Source organism: Schistocerca nitens, chromosome 11, assembly GCF_023898315.1.
Source record: "Schistocerca nitens isolate TAMUIC-IGC-003100 chromosome 11, iqSchNite1.1, whole genome shotgun sequence".
Classification (NCBI taxonomy): Eukaryota; Metazoa; Arthropoda; class Insecta; order Orthoptera; family Acrididae; genus Schistocerca; species Schistocerca nitens.
The window spans coordinates 187,527,252-187,544,638 of record NC_064624.1 but is presented as its reverse complement, the minus strand read 5'-3'; positions in this window follow the sequence as shown (position 1 = coordinate 187,544,638).

Below are 17,387 nucleotides of genomic sequence, written 5' to 3'. Positions count from 1 at the left end.
TTTGGTGCCTTGGACATGACCGAGGACCTTAAGATTTTGCATGAACCGAGGACTGGCAGCCACGTAACACGAGAAAATGTGAAAAGTGTTAATATGTAGTAAAACCCTTAGAAAATCTCCGTGTTTCGTCATTCACCATCGAATCGATATAACGCGAGATCGTCAAATTGGTCGCATTTCTCTCTGAAACGGTTACATTTATGGTCTGCCAGCCCTTGTCGCGTGCTGAGGTATGTGGGGACAATACAAGCAGCACAGTAGAACACAGGAGAAGCATCTAAGTTGATGCAATCGCCCAGTAAGAAGCGCTACATTTATAGTTTTAGCTATCGATTATTGAATTATTGGTCAGTTTGGTGCCTTGGACATGACCGAGGACCTTAAGATTTTGCATGAACCGAGGACTGGCAGCCACGTAACACGAGAAAATGTGAAAAGTGTTAATATGTAGTAAAAACCTTAGAAAATCTCCGTGTTTCGTCATTCACCATCGAATCGATATAACGCGAGATCGTCACATTGGTCGCATTTCTCTCTGAAACGGTTACATTTATGGTCTGCCAGCCCTTGTCGCGTGCTGCGGTATGTGGAGACAATACAAGCAGCACAGTAGAACACAGGAGAAGCATCTAAGTTGATGCAATCGCCCAGTAAGAAGAGCTACATTTATAGTTTTAGTTATCGATTATTGAATTATTGGTCGGTTTGGTGCCTTGGACATGACCGAGGACCTTAAGATTTTGCATGAACCGAGGACTGGCAGCCACGTAACACGAGAAAATGTGAAAAGTGTTAATATGTAGTAAAACCCTTAGAAAATCTCCGTGTTTCGTCATTCACCATCGAATCGATATAACGCGAGATCGTCAAATTGGTCGCATTTCTCTCTGAAACGGTTACATTTATGGTCTGCCAGCCCTTGTCGCGTGCTGAGGTATGTGGGGACAATACAAGCAGCACAGTAGAACACAGGAGAAGCATCTAAGTTGATGCAATCGCCCAGTAAGAAGCGCTACATTTATAGTTTTAGCTATCGATTATTGAATTATTGGTCAGTTTGGTGCCTTGGACATGACCGAGGACCTTAAGATTTTGCATGAACCGAGGACTGGCAGCCACGTAACACGAGAAAATGTGAAAAGTGTTAATATGTAGTAAAAACCTTAGAAAATCTCCGTGTTTCGTCATTCACCATCGAATCGATATAACGCGAGATCGTCACATTGGTCGCATTTCTCTCTGAAACGGTTACATTTATGGTCTGCCAGCCCTTGTCGCGTGCTGCGGTATGTGGAGACAATACAAGCAGCACAGTAGAACACAGGAGAAGCATCTAAGTTGATGCAATCGCCCAGTAAGAAGAGCTACATTTATAGTTTTAGTTATCGATTATTGAATTATTGGTCGGTTTGGTGCCTTGGACATGACCGAGGACCTTAAGATTTTGCATGAACCGAGGACTGGCAGCCACGTAACACGAGAAAATGTGAAAAGTGTTAATATGTAGTAAAACCCTTAGAAAATCTCCGTGTTTCGTCATTCACCATCGAATCGATATAACGCGAGATCGTCAAATTGGTCGCATTTCTCTCTGAAACGGTTACATTTATGGTCTGCCAGCCCTTGTCGCGTGCTGAGGTATGTGGGGACAATACAAGCAGCACAGTAGAACACAGGAGAAGCATCTAAGTTGATGCAATCGCCCAGTAAGAAGCGCTACATTTATAGTTTTAGCTATCGATTATTGAATTATTGGTCAGTTTGGTGCCTTGGACATGACCGAGGACCTTAAGATTTTGCATGAACCGAGGACTGGCAGCCACGTAACACGAGAAAATGTGAAAAGTGTTAATATGTAGTAAAAACCTTAGAAAATCTCCGTGTTTCGTCATTCACCATCGAATCGATATAACGCGAGATCGTCACATTGGTCGCATTTCTCTCTGAAACGGTTACATTTATGGTCTGCCAGCCCTTGTCGCGTGCTGCGGTATGTGGAGACAATACAAGCAGCACAGTAGAACACAGGAGAAGCATCTAAGTTGATGCAATCGCCCAGTAAGAAGAGCTACATTTATAGTTTTAGTTATCGATTATTGAATTATTGGTCGGTTTGGTGCCTTGGACATGACCGAGGACCTTAAGATTTTGCATGAACCGAGGACTGGCAGCCACGTAACACGAGAAAATGTGAAAAGTGTTAATATGTAGTAAAACCCTTAGAAAATCTCCGTGTTTCGTCATTCACCATCGAATCGATATAACGCGAGATCGTCAAATTGGTCGCATTTCTCTCTGAAACGGTTACATTTATGGTCTGCCAGCCCTTGTCGCGTGCTGAGGTATGTGGGGACAATACAAGCAGCACAGTAGAACACAGGAGAAGCATCTAAGTTGATGCAATCGCCCGGTAAGAAGAGCTACATTTATAGTTTTAGTTATCGATTATTGAATTATTGGTCGGTTTGGTGCCTTGGACATGACCGAGGACCTTACGATTTTGCATGAACCGAGGACTGGCAGCCACGTAACACGAGAAAATGTGAAAAGTGTTAATATGTAGTAAAAACCTTAGAAAATCTCCGTGTTTCGTCATTCACCATCGAATCGATATAACGCGAGATCGTCACATTGGTCGCATTTCTCTCTGAAACGGTTACATTTATGGTCTGCCAGCCCTTGTCGCGTGCTGCGGTATGTGGAGACAGTACAAGCAGCACAGTAGAACACAGGAGAAGCATCTAAGTTGATGCAATCGCCCAGTAAGAAGAGCTACATTTATAGTTTTAGTTATCGATTATTGAATTATTGGTCGGTTTGGTGCCTTGGACATGACCGAGGACCTTAAGATTTTGCATGAACCGAGGACTGGCAGCCACGTAACACGAGAAAATGTGAAAAGTGTTAATATGTAGTAAAAACCTTAGAAAATCTCCGTGTTTCGTCATTCACCATCGAATCGATATAACGCGAGATCGTCACATTGGTCGCATTTCTCTCTGAAACGGTTACATTTATGGTCTGCCAGCCCTAGTCGCGTGCTGCGGTATGTGGGGACAATACAAGCAGCACAGTAGAACACAGGAGAAGCATCTAAGTTGATGCAATCGCCCAGTAAGAAGAGCTACATTTATAGTTTTAGTTATCGATTATTGAATTATTGGTCGGTTTGGTGCCTTGGACATGACCGAGGACCTTAAGATTTTGCATGAACCGAGGACTGGTACCCACGTAACACGAGAAAATGTGATAAGTGTTAATATGTAGTAAAAACCTTAGAAAATCTCCGTGTTTCGTCAGTCACCATCGAATCGATATAACGCGAGATCGTCACATTGGTCGCATTTCTCTCTGAAACGGTTACATTTATGGTCTGCCAGCCCTTGTCGCGTGCTGCGGTATGTGGGGACAATACAAGCAGCACAGTAGAACACAGGAGAAGCATCTAAGTTGATGCAATCGCCCAGTAAGAAGAGCTACATTTATAGTTTTAGTTATCGATTATTGAATTATTGGTCAGTTTGGTGCCTTGGACATGACCGAGGACCTTAAGATTTTGACTGAACCGAGGACTGGCAGCCACGTAACACGAGAAAATGTGAAAAGTGTTAATATGTAGTAAAAACCTTAGAAAATCTCCGTGTTTCGTCATTCACCATCGAATCGATATAACGCGAGATCGTCAAATTGGTCGCATTTCTCTCTGAAACGGCTACATTTATGGTCCGCCAGCCCTTGTCGCGTGCTGCGGTATGTGGGGACAATACAAGCAGCACAGTAGAACACAGGAGAAGCACCTAAGTTGATGCAATCGCCCAGTAAGAAGAGCTACATTTATAGTTTTAGTTATCGATTATTGAATTATTGGTCGGTTTGGTGCCTTGGACATGACCGAGGACCTTAAGATTTTGCATGAACCGAGGACTGGCAGCTACGTAACACGAGAAAATGTGAAAAGTTTTAATATGTAGTAAAAACCTTAGAAAATCTCCGTGTTTCGTCATTCACCATCGAATCGATATAACGCGAGATCGTCACATTGGTCGCATTTCTCTCTGAAACGGTTACATTTATGGTCTGCCAGCCCTTGTCGCGTGCTGCGGTATGTGGAGACAATACAAGCAGCACAGTAGAACACAGGAGAAGCATCTAAGTTGATGCAATCGCCCAGTAAGAAGAGCTACATTTATAGTTTTAGTTATCGATTATTGAATTATTGGTCGGTTTGGTGCCTTGGACATGACCGAGGACCTTAAGATTTTGCATGAACCGAGGACTGGCAGCCACGTAACACGAGAAAATGTGAAAAGTGTTAATATGTAGTAAAAACCTTAGAAAATCTCCGTGTTTCGTCATTCACCATCGAATCGATATAACGCGAGATCGTCACATTGGTCGCATTTCTCTCTCAAACGGTTACATTTATGGTCTGCCCGCCCTTGTCGCGTGCTGCGGTATGTGGGGACAATACAAGCAGCACAGTAGAACACAGGAGAAGCATCTAAGTTGATGCAATCGCCCAGTAAGAAGAGCTACATTTATAGTTTTAGTTATCGATTATTGAATTATTGTTCGGTTTGGTGCCTTGGACATGACCGAGCACCTTAAGATTTTGCATGAACCGAGGACTGGTACCCACGTAACACGAGAAAATGTGAAAAGTGTTAATATGTAGTAAAAACCTTAGAAAATCTCCGTGTTTCGTCATTCACCATCGAATCGATATAACGCGAGATCGTCACATTGGTCGCATTTCTCTCTGAAACGGCTACATTTATGGTCTGCCAGCCCTTGTCGCGTGCTGCGGTATGTGGGGACAATACAAGCAGCACAGTAGAACACAGGAGAAGCATCTAAGTTGATGCAATCGCCCAGTAAGAAGAGCTACATTTATAGTTTTAGTTATCGATTATTGAATTATTGGTCGGTTTGGTGCCTTGGACATGACCGAGGACCTTAAGATTTTGCATGAACCGAGGACTGGCAGCCACGTAACACGAGAAAATGTGAAAAGTTTTAATATGTAGTAAAAACCTTAGAAAATCTCCGTGTTTCGTCATTCACCATCGAATCGATATAACGCGAGATCGTCACATTGGTCGCATTTCTCTCTGAAACGGTTACATTTATGGTCTGCCAGCCCTTGTCGCGTGCTGCGGTATGTGGAGACAATACAAGCAGCACAGTAGAACACAGGAGAAGCATCTAAGTTGATGCAATCGCCCAGTAAGAAGAGCTACATTTATAGTTTTAGTTATCGATTATTGAATTATTGGTCGGTTTGGTGTCTTGGACATAACCGAGGACCTTAAGATTTTGCATGAACCGAGGACTGGCAGCCACGTAACACGAGAAAATGTGAAAAGTGTTAATATGTAGTAAAAACCTTAGAAAATCTCCGTGTTTCGTCATTCACCATCGAATCGATATAACGCGAGATCGTCACATTGGTCGCATTTCTCTCTGAAACGGTTACATTTATGGTCTGCCAGCCCTTGTCGCGTGCTGCGGTATGTGGGGACAATACAAGCAGCACAGTAGAACACAGGAGAAGCATCTAAGTTGATGCAATCGCCCAGTAAGAAGAGCTACATTTATAGTTTTAGTTATCGATTATTGAATTATTGGTCGGTTTGGTGCCTTGGACATGACCGAGGACCTTAAGATTTTGCATGAACCGAGGACTGGTACCCACGTAACACGAGAAAATGTGATAAGTGTTAATATGTAGTAAAAACCTTAGAAAATCTCCGTGTTTCGTCAGTCACCATCGAATCGATATAACGCGAGATCGTCACATTGGTCGCATTTCTCTCTGAAACGGTTACATTTATGGTCTGCCAGCCCTTGTCGCGAGCTGCGGTATGTGGGGACAATACAAGCAGCACAGTAGTACACAGGAGAAGCATCTAAGTTGATGCAATCGCCCAGTAAGAAGAGCTACATTTATAGTTTTAGTTATCGATTATTGAATTATTGGTCGGTTTGGTGCCTTGGACATGACCGAGGACCTTAAGATTTTGCATGAACCGAGGACTGGCAGCCACGTAACACGAGAAAATGTGAAAAGTGTTAATATGTAGTAAAAACCTTAGAAAATCTCCGTGTTTCGTCATTCACCATCGAATCGATATAACGCGAGATCGTCACATTGGTCGCATTTCTCTCTGAAACGGTTACATTTATGGTCTGCCAGCCCTTGTCGCGTGCTGCGGTATGTGGAGACAATACAAGCAGCACAGTAGAACACAGGAGAAGCATCTAAGTTGATGCAATCGCCCAGTAAGAAGAGCTACATTTATAGTTTTAGTTATCGATTATTGAATTATTGGCCGGTTTGGTGCCTTGGACATGACCGAGGACCTTAAGATTTTGCATGAACCGAGGACTGGCAGCCACGTAACACGAGAAAATGTGAAAAGTGTTAATATGTAGTAAAAACCTTAGAAAATCTCCGTGTTTCGTCATTCACCATCGAATCGATATAACGCGAGATCGTCACATTGGTCGCATTTCTCTCTGAAACGGTTACATTTATGGTCTGCCAGCCCTTGTCGCGTGCTGCGGTATGTGGGGACAATACAAGCAGCACAGTAGAACACAGGAGAAGCATCTAAGTTGATGCAATCGCCCAGTAAGAAGAGCTACATTTATAGTTTTAGTTATCGATTATTGAATTATTGTTCGGTTTGGTGCCTTGGACATGACCGAGGACCTTAAGATTTTGCATGAACCGAGGACTGGTACCCACGTAACACGAGAAAATGTGATAAGTGTTAATATGTAGTAAAAACCTTAGAAAATCTCCGTGTTTCGTCAGTCACCATCGAATCGATATAACGCGAGATCGTCACATTGGTCGCATTTCTCTCTGAAACGGTTACATTTATGGTCTGCCAGCCCTTGTCGCGTGCTGCGGTATGTGAGGACAATACAAGCAGCACAGTAGAACACAGGAAAAGCATCTAAGTTGATGCAATCGCCCAGTAAGAAGAGCTACATTTATAGTTTTAGTTATCGATTATTGAATTATTGGTCGGTTTGGTGCCTTGGACATGACCGAGGACCTTAAGATTTTGCATGAACCGAGGACTGGCAGCCACGTAACACGAGAAAATGTGAAAAGTGTTAATATGTAGTAAAAACCTTAGAAAATCTCCGTGTTTCGTCATTCACCATCGAATCGATAAAACGCGAGATCGTCACATTGGTCGCATTTCTCTCTGAAACGGTTACATTTATGGTCTGCCAGCCCTTGTCGCGTGCTGCGGTATGTGGGGACAATACAAGCAGCACAGTAGAACACAGGAGAAGCATCTAAGTTGATGCAATCGCCCAGTAAGAAGAGCTACATTTATAGTTTTAGTTATCGATTATTGAATTATTGGTCGGTTTGGTGCCTTGGACATGACCGAGGACCTTAAGATTTTGCATGAACCGAGGACTGGCAGCCACGTAACACGAGAAAATGTGAAAAGTGTTAATATGTAGTAAAAACCTTAGAAAATCTCCGTGTTTCGTCATTCACCATCGAATCGATATAACGCGAGATCGTCAAATTGGTCGCATTTCTCTCTGAAACGGTTACATTTATGGTCTGCCAGCCCTTGTCGCGTGCTGCGGTATGTGGGGACAATACAAGCAGCACAGTAGAACACAGGAGAAGCATCTAAGTTGATGCAATCGCCCAGTAAGAAGAGCTGCATTTATAGTTTTAGTTATCGATTATTCAATTATTGGTCGGTTTGGTGCCTTGGACATGACCGAGGACCTTAAGATTTTGACTGAACCGAGGACTGGCAGCCACGTAACACGAGAAAATGTGAAAAGTGTTAATATGTAGTAAAAACCTTAGAAAATCTCCGTGTTTCGTCATTCACCATCGAATCGATATAACGCGAGATCGTCACATTGGTCGCATTTCTCTCTGAAACGGTTACATTTATGGTCTGCCAGCCCTTGTCGCGTGCTGCGGTATGTGGGGACAATACAAGCAGCACAGTAGAACACAGGAGAAGCATCTAAGTTGATGCAATCGCCCAGTAAGAAGAGCTGCATTTATAGTTTTAGTTATCGATTATTGAATTATTGGTCGGTTTGGTGCCTTGGACATGACCGAGGACCTTAAGATTTTGCATGAACCGAGGACTGGCAGCCACGTAACACGAGAAAATGTGAAAAGTGTTAATATGTAGTAAAAACCTTAGAAAATCTCCGTGTTTCGTCATTCACCATCGAATCGATATAACGCGAGATCGTCACATTGGTCGCATTTCTCTCTGAAACGGTTACATTTAAGGTCTGCCAGCCCTTGTCGCGTGCTGCGGTTTGTGGGGACAATTCAAGCAGCACAGTAGAACACAGGAGAAGCATCTAAGTTGATGCAATCGCCCAGTAAGAAGAGCTACATTTATAGTTTTAGTTAACGATTATTGAATTATTGGTCGGTTTGGTGCCTTGGACATGACCGAGGACCTTAAGATTTTGCATGAACCGAGGACTGGCAGCCACGTAACACGAGAAAATGTGAAAAGTGTTAATATGTAGTAAAAACCTTAGAAAATCTCCGTGTTTCGTCATCACCATCGAATCGATATAACGCGAGATCGTTACATTGGTCGCATTTCTCTCTGAAACGGTTACATTTATGGTCTGCCAGCCCTTGTCGCGTGCTGCGGTTTGTGGGGACAATTCAAGCAGCACAGTAGAACACAGGAGAAGCATCTAAGTTGATGCAATCGCCCAGTAAGAAGAGCTACATTTATAGTTTTAGTTATCGATTATTGAATTATTGGTCGGTTTGGTGCCTTGGACATGACCGAGGACCGTAAGATTTTGCATGAACCGAGGACTGGCAGCCACGTAACACGAGAAAATGTGAAAAGTGTTAATATGTAGTAAAAACCTTAGAAAATCTCCGTGTTTCGTCATTCACCATCGAATCGATATAACGCGAGATCGTCTCATTGGTCGCATTTCTCTCTGAAACGGTTACATTTATGGTCTGCCAGCCCTTGTCGCGTGCTGAGGTATGTGGGGACAATACAAGCAGCACAGTAGAACACAGGAGAAGCATCTAAGCTGATGCAATCGCCCGGTAAGAAGAGCTACATTTATAGTTTTAGTTATCGATTATTGAATTATTGGTCGGTTTGGTGCCTTGGACATGACCGAGGACCTTAAGATTTTGCATGAACCGAGGACTGGCAGCCACGTAACACGAGAAAATGTGAAAAGTGTTAATATGTAATAAAAACCTTAGAAAATCTCCGTGTTTCGTCATTCACCATCGAATCGATATAACGAGAGATCGTCAAATTGGTCGCATTTCTCTCTGAAACGGTTACATTTATGGTCTGCCAGCCCTTGTCGCGTGCTGAGGTATGTGGGGACAATACAAGCAGCACAGTAGAACACAGGAGAAGCATCTAAGTTGATGCAATCGCCCAGTAAGAAGCGCTACATTTATAGTTTTAGTTATCGATTATTGAATTATTGGTCGGTTTGGTGCCTTGGACATGACCGAGGACCTTAAGATTTTGCATGAACCGAGGACTGGCAGCCACGTAACACGAGAAAATGTGAAAAGTGTTAATATGTAGTAAAAACCTTAGAAAATCTCCGTGTTTCGTCATTCACCATCGAATCGATATAACGCGAGATCGTCACATTGGTCGCATTTCTCCCTGAAACGGTTACATTTATGGTCTGCCAGCCCTTGTCGCGTGCTGCGGTATGTGGAGACAATACAAGCAGCACAGTAGAACACAGGAGAAGCATCTAAGTTGATGCAATCGCCCAGTAAGAAGAGCTACATTTATAGTTTTAGTTATCGATTATTGAATTATTGGTCGGTTTGGTGCCTTGGACATGACCGAGGACCTTAAGATTTTGCATGAACCGAGGACTGGCAGCCACGTAACACGAGAAAATGTGAAAAGTGTTAATATGTAGTAAAACCCTTAGAAAATCTCCGTGTTTCGTCATTCACCATCGAATCGATATAACGCGAGATCGTCAAATTGGTCGCATTTCTCTCTGAAACGGTTACATTTATGGTCTGCCAGCCCTTGTCGCGTGCTGAGGTATGTGGGGACAATACAAGCAGCACAGTAGAACACAGGAGAAGCATCTAAGTTGATGCAATCGCCCGGTAAGAAGAGCTACATTTATAGTTTTAGTTATCGATTATTGAATTATTGGTCGGTTTGGTGCCTTGGACATGACCGAGGACCTTACGATTTTGCATGAACCGAGGACTGGCAGCCACGTAACACGAGAAAATGTGAAAAGTGTTAATATGTAGTAAAAACCTTAGAAAATCTCCGTGTTTCGTCATTCACCATCGAATCGATATAACGCGAGATCGTCACATTGGTCGCATTTCTCTCTGAAACGGTTACATTTATGGTCTGCCAGCCCTTGTCGCGTGCTGCGGTATGTGGAGACAATACAAGCAGCACAGTAGAACACAGGAGAAGCATCTAAGTTGATGCAATCGCCCAGTAAGAAGAGCTACATTTATAGTTTTAGTTATCGATTATTGAATTATTGGTCGGTTTGGTGCCTTGGACATGACCGAGGACCTTAAGATTTTGCATGAACCGAGGACTGGCAGCCACGTAACACGAGAAAATGTGAAAAGTGTTAATATGTAGTAAAAACCTTAGAAAATCTCCGTGTTTCGTCATTCACCATCGAATCGATATAACGCGAGATCGTCACATTGGTCGCATTTCTCTCTGAAACGGTTACATTTATGGTCTGCCAGCCCTAGTCGCGTGCTGCGGTATGTGGGGACAATACAAGCAGCACAGTAGAACACAGGAGAAGCATCTAAGTTGATGCAATCGCCCAGTAAGAAGAGCTACATTTATAGTTTTAGTTATCGATTATTGAATTATTGGTCGGTTTGGTGCCTTGGACATGACCGAGGACCTTAAGATTTTGCATGAACCGAGGACTGGTACCCACGTAACACGAGAAAATGTGATAAGTGTTAATATGTAGTAAAAACCTTAGAAAATCTCCGTGTTTCGTCAGTCACCATCGAATCGATATAACGCGAGATCGTCACATTGGTCGCATTTCTCTCTGAAACGGTTACATTTATGGTCTGCCAGCCCTTGTCGCGTGCTGCGGTATGTGGGGACAATACAAGCAGCACAGTAGAACACAGGAGAAGCATCTAAGTTGATGCAATCGCCCAGTAAGAAGAGCTACATTTATAGTTTTAGTTATCGATTATTGAATTATTGGTCAGTTTGGTGCCTTGGACATGACCGAGGACCTTAAGATTTTGACTGAACCGAGGACTGGCAGCCACGTAACACGAGAAAATGTGAAAAGTGTTAATATGTAGTAAAAACCTTAGAAAATCTCCGTGTTTCGTCATTCACCATCGAATCGATATAACGCGAGATCGTCACATTGGTCGCATTTCTCTCTGAAACGGTTACATTTATGGTCTGCCAGCCCTTGTCGCGTGCTGCGGTATGTGGAGACAATACAAGCAGCACAGTAGAACACAGGAGAAGCATCTAAGTTGATGCAATCGCCCAGTAAGAAGAGCTACATTTATAGTTTTAGTTATCGATTATTGAATTATTGGTCGGTTTGGTGCCTTGGACATGACCGAGGACCTTAAGATTTTGCATGAACCGAGGACTGGCAGCCACGTAACACGAGAAAATGTGAAAAGTGTTAATATGTAGTAAAAACCTTAGAAAATCTCCGTGTTTCGTCATTCACCATCGAATCGATATAACGCGAGATCGTCAAATTGGTCGCATTTCTCTCTGAAACGGTTACATTTATGGTCTGCCAGCCCTTGTCGCGTGCTGCGGTATGTGGGGACAATACAAGCAGCACAGTAGAACACAGGAGAAGCATCTAAGTTGATGCAATCGCCCAGTAAGAAGAGCTACATTTATAGTTTTAGTTATCGATTATTGAATTATTGGTCGGTTTGGTGCCTTCGACATGACCGAGGACCTTAAGATTTTGCATGAACCGAGGACTGGCAGCCACTTAACACGAGAAAATGTGAAAAGTGTTAATATGTAGTAAAAACCTTAGAAAATCTCCGTGTTTCGTCATTCACCATCGAATCGATATAACGCGAGATCGTCAAATTGGTCGCATTTCTCTCTGAAACGGTTACATTTATGGTCTGCCAGCCCTTGTCGCGTGCTGCGGTATGTGGGGACAATACAAGCAGCACAGTAGAACACAGGAGAAGCATCTAAGTTGATGCAATCGCCCGGTAAGAAGAGCTACATTTATAGTTTTAGTTATCGATTATTGAATTATTGGTCGGTTTGGTGCCTTGGACATGACCGAGGACCTTACGATTTTGCATGAACCGAGGACTGGCAGCCACGTAACACGAGAAAATGTGAAAAGTGTTAATATGTAGTAAAAACCTTAGAAAATCTCCGTGTTTCGTCATTCACCATCGAATCGATATAACGCGAGATCGTCACATTGGTCGCATTTCTCTCTGAAACGGTTACATTTATGGTCTGCCAGCCCTTGTCGCGTGCTGCGGTATGTGGGGACAATACAAGCAGAACAGTAGAACACAGGAGAAGCATCTAAGTTGATGCAATCGCCCAGTAAGAAGAGCTGCATTTATAGTTTTAGTTATCGATTATTGAATTATTGGTCGGTTTGGTGCCTTGGACATGACCGAGGACCTTAAGATTTTGCATGAACCGAGGACTGGCAGCCACGTAACACGAGAAAATGTGAAAAGTGTTAATATGTAGTAAAAACCTTAGAAAATCTCCGTGTTTCGTCATTCATCATCGAATCGATATAACGCGAGATCGTCACATTGGTCGCATTTCTCTCTGAAACGGTTACATTTATGGTCTGCCAGCCCTTGTCGCGTGCTGCGGTTTGTGGGGACAATTCAAGCAGCACAGTAGAACACAGGAGAAGCATCTAAGTTGATGCAATCGCCCAGTAAGAAGAGCTACATTTATAGTTTTAGTTATCGATTATTGAATTATTGGTCGGTTTGGTGCCTTGGACATGACCGAGGACCGTAAGATTTTGCATGAACCGAGGACTGGCAGCCACGTAACACGAGAAAATGTGAAAAGTGTTAATATGTAGTAAAAACCTTAGAAAATCTCCGTGTTTCGTCATTCACCATCGAATCGATATAACGCGAGATCGTCACATTGGTCGCATTTCTCTCTGAAACGGTTACATTTATGGTCTGCCAGCCCTTGTCGCGTGCTGCGGTATGTGGAGACAATACAAGCAGCACAGTAGAACACAGGAGAAGCATCTAAGTTGATGCAATCGCCCGGTAAGAAGAGCTACATTTATAGTTTAGTTATCGATTATTGAATTATTGGTCGGTTTGGTGCCTTGGACATGACCGAGGACCTTAAGATTTTGCATGAACCGAGGACTGGCAGCCACGTAACACGAGAAAATGTGAAAAGTGTTAATATGTAGTAAAAACCTTAGAAAATCTCCGTGTTTCGTCATTCACCATCGAATCGATATAACGCGAGATCGTCACATTGGTCGCATTTCTCTCTGAAACGGTTACATTTATGGTCTGCCAGCCCTTGTCGCGTGCTGAGGTATGTGGGGACAATACAAGCAGCACAGTAGAACACAGGAGAAGCATCTAAGTTGATGCAATCGCCCGGTAAGAAGAGCTACATTTATAGTTTTAGTTATCGATTATTGAATTATTGGTCGGTTTGGTGCCTTGGACATGACCGAGGACCTTAAGATTTTGCATGAACCGAGGACTGGCAGCCACGTAACACGAGAAAATGTGAAAAGTGTTAATATGCAGTAAAAACCTTAGAAAATCTCCGTGTTTCGTCACTCACCATCGAATCGATATAACGAGAGATCGTCAAATTGGTCGCATTTCTCTCTGAAACGGTTACATTTATGGTCTGCCAGCCCTTGTCGCGTGCTGCGGTTTGTGGGGACAATTCAAGCAGCACAGTAGAACACAGGAGAAGCATCTAAGTTGATGCAATCGCCCAGTAAGAAGAGCTACATTTATAGTTTTAGTTATCGATTATTGAATTATTGGTCGGTTTGGTGCCTTGGACATGACCGAGGACCTTACGATTTTGCATGAACCGAGGACTGGCAGCCACGTAACACGAGAAAATGTGAAAAGTGTTAATATGTAGTAAAAACCTTAGAAAATCTCCGTGTTTCGTCATTCACCATCGAATCGATATAACGCGAGATCGTCACATTGGTCGCATTTCTCTCTGAAACGGTTACATTTATGGTCTGCCAGCCCTTGTCGCGTGCTGCGGTATGTGGAGACACTACAAGCAGCACAGTAGAACACAGGAGAAGCATCTAAGTTGATGCAATCGCCCGGTAAGAAGAGCTACATTTATAGTTTAGTTATCGATTATTGAATTATTGGTCGGTTTGGTGCCTTGGACATGACCGAGGACCTTAAGATTTTGCATGAACCGAGGACTGGTACCCACGTAACACGAGAAAATGTGATAAGTGTTAATATGTAGTAAAAACCTTAGAAAATATCCGTGTTTCGTCAGTCACCATCGAATCGATATAACGCGAGATCGTCACATTGGTCGCATTTCTCTCTGAAACGGTTACATTTATGGTCTGCCAGCCCTTTTCGCGTGCTGCGGTATGTGGGGACAATACAAGCAGCACAGTAGAACACAGGAGAAGCATCTAAGTTGATGCAATCGCCCAGTAAGAAGAGCTACATTTATAGTTTTAGTTATCGATTATTGAATTATTGGTCGGTTTGGTGCCTTGGACATGACCGAGGACCTTAAGATTTTGCATGAACCGAGGACTGGCAGCCACGTAACACGAGAAAATGTGAAAAGTGTTAATATGTAGTAAAAACCTTAGAAAATCTCCGTGTTTCGTCATTCACCATCGAATCGATATAACGCGAGATCGTCAAATTGGTCGCATTTCTCTCTGAAACGGTTACATTTATGGTCTGCCAGCCCTTTTCGCGTGCTGCGGTATGTGGGGACAATACAAGCAGCACAGTAGAACACAGGAGAAGCATCTAAGTTGATGCAATCGCCCAGTAAGAAGAGCTACATTTATAGTTTTAGTTATCGATTATTGAATTATTGGTCGGTTTGGTGCCTTCGACATGACCGAGGACCTTAAGATTTTGCATGAACCGAGGACTGGCAGCCACGTAACACGAGAAAATGTGAAAAGTGTTAATATGTAGTAAAAACCTTAGAAAATCTCCGTGTTTCGTCATTCACCATCGAATCGATATAACGCGAGATCGTCACATTGGTCGCATTTCTCTCTGAAACGGTTACATTTATGGTCTGCCAGCCCTTGTCGCGTGCTGCGGTATGTGGAGACAATACAAGCAGCACAGTAGAACACAGGAGAAGCAACTAAGTTGATGCAATCGCCCAGTAAGAAGAGCTACATTTATAGTTTTAGTTATCGATTATTGAATTATTGGTCGGTTTGGTGCCTTGGACATGACCGAGGACCTTAAGATTTTGCATGAACCGAGGACTGGCAGCCACGTAACACGAGAAAATGTGAAAAGTGTTAATATGTAGTAAAAACCTTAGAAAATCTCCGTGTTTCGTCATTCACCATCGAATCGATATAACGCGAGATCGTCAAATTGGTCGCATTTCTCTCTGAAACGGTTACATTTATGGTCTGCCAGCCCTTGTCGCGTGCTGAGGTATGTGGGGACAATACAAGCAGCACAGTAGAACACAGGAGAAGCATCTAAGTTGATGCAATCGCCCGGTAAGAAGAGCTAAATTTATAGTTTTAGTTATCGATTATTGAATTATTGGTCGGTTTGGTGCCTTGGACATGACCGAGGACCTTAAGATTTTGCATGAACCGAGGACTGGCAGCCACGTAACACGAGAAAATGTGAAAAGTGTTAATATGTAGTAAAAACCTTACAAAACGTGTTTCGTCATTCACCATCGAATCGATATAACGCGAGATCGTCAAATTGGTCGCATTTCTCTCTGAAACGGTTACATTTGTGGTCTGCCAGCCCTTGTCGCGTGCTGAGGTATGTGGGGACAATACAAGCAGCACAGTAGAACACAGGAGAAGCATCTAAGTTGATGCAATCGCCCGGTAAGAAGAGCTACATTTATAGTTTTAGTTATCGATTATTGAATTATTGGTCGGTTTGGTGCCTTGGACATGACCGAGGACCTTAAGATTTTGCATGAACCGAGGACTGGCAGCCACGTAACACGAGAAAATGTGAAAAGTGTTAATATGTAGTAAAAACCTTAGAAAATCTCCGTGTTTCGTCATTCACCATCGAATCGATATAACGCGAGATCGTCAAATTGGTCGCATTTCTCTCTGAAACGGTTACATTTATGGTCTGCCAGCCCTTGTCGCGTGCTGAGGTATGTGGGGACAATACAAGCAGCACAGTAGAACACAGGAGAAGCATCTAAGTTGATGCAATCGCCCGGTAAGAAGAGCTACATTTATAGTTTTAGTTATCGATTATTGAATTATTGGTCGGTTTGGTGCCTTGGACATGACCGAGGACCTTAAGATTTTGCATGAACCGAGGACTGGCAGCCACGTAACACGAGAAAATGTGAAAAGTGTTAATATGTAGTAAAAACCTTAGAAAATCTCCGTGTTTCGTCATTCACCATCGAATCGATATAACGCGAGATCGTCAAATTGGTCACATTTCTCTCTGAAACGGTTACATTTATGGTCTGCCAGCCCTTGTCGCGTGCTGAGGTATGTGGGGACAATACAAGCAGCACAGTAGAACACAGGAGAAGCATCTAAGTTGATGCAATCGCCCAGTAAGAAGAGCTACATTTATAGTTTTAGCTATCGATTATTGAATTATTGGTCGGTTTGGTGCCTTGGACATGACCGAGGACCTTAAGATTTTGCATGAACCGAGGACTGGCAGCCACGTAACACGAGAAAATGTGAAAAGTGTTAATATGTAGTAAAAACCTTAGAAAATCTCCGTGTTTCGTCATTCACCATCGAATCGATATAACGCGAGATCGTCAAATTGGTCGCATTTCTCTCTGAAACGGTTACATTTATGGTCTGTCAGCCCTTGTCGCGTGCTGAGGTATGTGGGGACAATACAAGCAGCACAGTAGAACACAGGAGAAGCATCTAAGTTGATGCAATCGCCCGGTAAGAAGAGCTACATTTATAGTTTTAGTTATCGATTATTGAATTATTGGTCGGTTTGGTGCCTTGGACATGACCGAGGACCTTAAGATTTTGCATGAACCGAGGACTGGCAGCCACGTAACACGAGAAAATGTGAAAAGTGTTAATATGTAGTAAAAACCTTAGAAAATCTCCGTGTTTCGTCATTCACCATCGAATCG